Genomic DNA, 4,295 nt, shown 5'->3' with positions numbered 1-4,295 from the left:
CGGATGAACACGTATATAAAATGAAGTCCCGTTTCCAGTGAGTAAGAGACGCAAAAATAGTGCCCCTGCCAAGTATACTTTCGTGCTAAATACATTGACACTGAAATAAAGTGACTGTATTTTTTTTTAATTCACCCCTCTCAATCATTATGTTCTCTGGACATCATCTTGCTTTCACCTAATCTGGAAATAAATCGAGAGTAGCCAATTTTGTCAGTTTCTGTATATTTGATTTCAAGTGAAAGCTGTAACGTAAATTAAATTGCGTATCAGTCCTTTCTGAGTAATACATCCAGAATCGCATATCAAACAAGCTTTTAGATCCGCAAGAAATGACCCATCTCTTCCTGTCAAAAATCAAATGAGAGGTCGCATTGGCGGTAGGACACGCAATACCTTCCGGGTTATCCATCCGTCCTTTTTTCCTTTTTTTTTCTCGACGGACAAAGCTCACATGCCATGCACAGGCGAGAAAGTCCCCGTGTATTAAAGACCCTTTACCCTTTACCCTCGCCTCAGCAGTAAAGAGTCTTTGATACGCGGACATTTTTCCCGTTCATTCACCCGACGACTATGCCATGCTGATGATTCCCAATAAGGGCGAAACAGCTGTCCATGGCTGCCACTGCCCGGGTAATATAGCTGCGCGCATGCGTGAGTTACTGGCTAGGCCGTGGGTTGGTGTATGTGTGCCCCTTGCTTTAAGTTTGTCTTACAAAAGATAATGCAAAAGTAAGGTTTACATGAAGCATTACCCAAACGTCATTTTAAGGAATATTATGGTATTTTCTGCAATGGTTTACTTGGAGCCTCCATATCTGCTGTACCCTTGAATCAACCCATTCCCGTAAAGAATTATTTTTAGAACAGACTTTCCCGCGAAATAAATGTGTTTTCGAGGACGTCCGCATATTTCTGTAGTGAGAAAAAATGGCGACGAAAGAGGGAAATTGGCCGACAAGTTTACTCCTTCTTTCATCACCCGGTAGCTCCTGCCTCTGTTCCTTCCCTTACAACTGAGGAAAGCTGGTTTCGAGTTAATATAAATAATATGTAATCTGGTTTAAAAATATTGCTATATCGTAAACTGCCACCTATAAGCCCTGGGCTTATACAAGTTTGTAAGGGGTTTTGGGTGGGCTTATAAACGGGGGAGCTTATATCAGGATGGGCTTATAAGCGGACGAAAAAAAAACGTTTCCAAATGAGCAACAGCACTGTTGATCGATGTATGATTTAAATTTATTACTCTTACAATTGAAGCCTTAAAAAGGCAGCAATAAATCGAATTCAGTTAAACTTTAAAACAAAATCAAAACTGTAACTGGGACTTATATCCGGATGGGCTTTAGCCTGTGTCAGGCTCTCAGATAGTATAGTGGGAACGTATTAAAACGAGCAAAGCGAAAATAAGACGCTCACGAGTTGGGAAAGGGTTTGTGGCGGCGCCCTGTCTCTCACCAGCTCCCGCGCGTTTTCCGCATTTCTTATAACTGAACGACTTTCCACCACCATCTCGGAGCCTGGAACAGGCTCGATGGGCTTTTAATCGGATGTATTTTTTTGTTTGCATGTAGGTGGGCCTATAACCGGGGGGGCTTATAAGCGCATTGGCTTATAAGCGGCAGTTTACGGTAAGTTGTCACAAGACATGAAAGCTACAAAAACCCTTTGAGTGCAGAATTATCAAACTCAGGAAGAAATTAAACACTGTTTGGCAATCACACTATTTCTCAAGATCGGGCTCAAGATGTTACAATTCATGGCCGCAGCGAAAACTTGTAGACCTCATGAACCGCAAAGGTAATATGCAGGAGGACGTGACATGCCGAAACATCTAACTTCCGCAATGAAACCTCTGAGAACCTTTCTTTCATTCAAGGATTTCAATCTTTTGAAGTCGTTAGCCCCATCGGCTCGCTCCTTTTTTAATTTTATGACTACCTGTTATTTTCCTTGTTTACATGTTACTTAGTTTCTTAGTAGCAAGAGAAAAATACCAGGCTCAGTAGATTCTGTATCGACAGTTGTTTTATTGTGTGAATGAAACCCTCAGTATGTTAGGTACACAACAGTAAATTTCGCTTTTAATTCGATTTCATTCTTGTTGAACATCTCGTTTGTTTTGTTTGATACGTCCTCTTGAAATATTTGCCGTTGAGATTGTACGTTATCAAAAGCCGTTTTCATCCACAGCCACATTAAATTTGGCTTATAAAACTCCGTTCATAATTCGCGACCTCAGATCTCGCACAATTACAGCCGCCGCGCAAGCGAAAGATGCAGTCCGTGTTCGATCTAACACAGTTGGAGCAACATACGTTTTACTTCAAAATTAACTGTGGGTTGATGCAGTGTGGTCCTTTGTGGAATTTGTAAAAAGCTCCAAAGCATTGCACAAGTGAGTTAACCAGTAAAGTAAAGTAACTAAAGAGCTTGATTTTCAATACTGTATTTATCACAGGTAACCCAGGCTCTGTGATAGTACCACAGTACGGTTCCAGTAAAATTGTTGTTGTCCTTGCCCTCTATTAAGTATTTTTTCAGCAGGGTAGGGTGGCTTTGGGCAAATGATGTATCGGTCCCCAGAGAGGTCACCTCAGGACTCCCGGGAAGGATTTTTTTTGGTACAGTGCCCAGGCCTCATTTTCCTGGCCGCGCGTTGATCTGGCCCGGCTGCTTCGGCGAGCATATTCTCGGTCTGTTTGGATTATATCCTTCGAGTTTGTCAAAGTCTGTTGGATTTGTTTTTCTATGTGGGAAAGTTTCATTGGTTTCTATATCTGCTGCTATTCTATTTCTACGATCCTGGCGTGTTTATTTTCCGTTGGAGTTCGAATTTCGTGGAAAAAGTTGTGTTGAATGAGAGCATGTCGGCGAAAATGACTCTTCGTGTTTCCTATATTATTGTATATTATTATTGTAGATAGAGTGAATTTGAACAAATTACTGCAAATTATCACGAAGCTTCGTTGGAGCAATAAGGACAACAACAATTAACTGCGGAGTAAGTTTTATTGATCTTTATTTAGTATTTCCTAGAAATTTTAGCATGATATTTTTACCCCATACAAACACTGTAATTTTACTGGAACCGTACTGTGATACTATCACAGAGCCTGGGTTACCTGTGTATTTATTTACGCGCTGCCGAGTCGAGGGCCGGAACTGAGTTGTTAGTGATAAAACTTATGATATACAGCCAACTGTCAAGATTACAAGCAAACTTGAAGACGTCGCGTGAGTGTATCACCTTTTTCTTTTTGTTATTAGGCTTTAAGCGCGTATTTTTAACCCGATAGAAGATCAGAACTATCATAAACCCTTTCACGCTGGCTACCGCCATTGTTGGCAGCAATTCAAATCGCGCTTCTGTGACTCTGCGTGTGACGTATATGATCATAGCTCTGCTCTGATTGGATATTACTAAGAAGGCGTGAAAAATATTCCGGGAAAGCTTTTTCTAATATATAGATTTAGCCAGGGCTAAAAGCGAAGCTCTCGATAATATTTATAGTTTGTTCAAACAAAATATAAAATCGTGTATGGCTAAGCGGCGAGGGCATAGCCGGAGAACGGTGAAAAAACAACAATAGGTCTAATTAGCAAAAAAGCAACTTTGCACATGCAGCACACGTTTTTGTACATTTCTTTGCCGTTGTTTTGCACAACTACAACGTGAAACTTCCAGAAACTTTTTTTTATGGAGGCAATGTCGTAAGTGTTCTTGTTCACTTTTTTTTCACTGCTGCCCATTTTCTCCTTGCATTGATGGCCGTTAGCATTGTCACCGCGGCTAATAAATTTTCATTTTGATGTTGTTCCTCCAACAAAAAAATGTCTCCTTTGTTTTTTATCTCTCGCTCTAGATCTCTGTCGCCCTTTTTTTCGTTGAGTTTCGCTGGTCTATCGCTTTTTCTCTGTCTTTCTCTTGCTCTATAGTCCAAATTTTTTGGACATGACAATTAATCCAAGCTTAATACGCGGACACAGCGGAAGCAATTTCCGCTTTCTTCCGCTTTTCGGTTTCGTCTTTATTGACTCTTTAGCTGACTCTGCTTTACAAGACACGGGTGGCTATGCGATTTCCTGCCAAAATAACCTCGAGTTGCATTTGAGTTGCCATACTTGTTGATTGAGTTATTTAACATTGGTATGCCTGTGGTGCGGACGCACGGTCGGGCGTACGGTCACGTGGTGATTACCAAATTTTCTGGGATGGGTAGATTACCACATTTTCTTACCCATGGTGTTGCGCTACGCGCGCGAGAGTTCCTCTATAAACAATTTTTCGT

Source organism: Porites lutea, chromosome 5, assembly GCF_958299795.1.
Source record: "Porites lutea chromosome 5, jaPorLute2.1, whole genome shotgun sequence".
In the NCBI taxonomy this organism is placed as follows: Eukaryota; Metazoa; Cnidaria; class Anthozoa; order Scleractinia; family Poritidae; genus Porites; species Porites lutea.
This window is presented reverse-complemented; position numbering follows the sequence as displayed.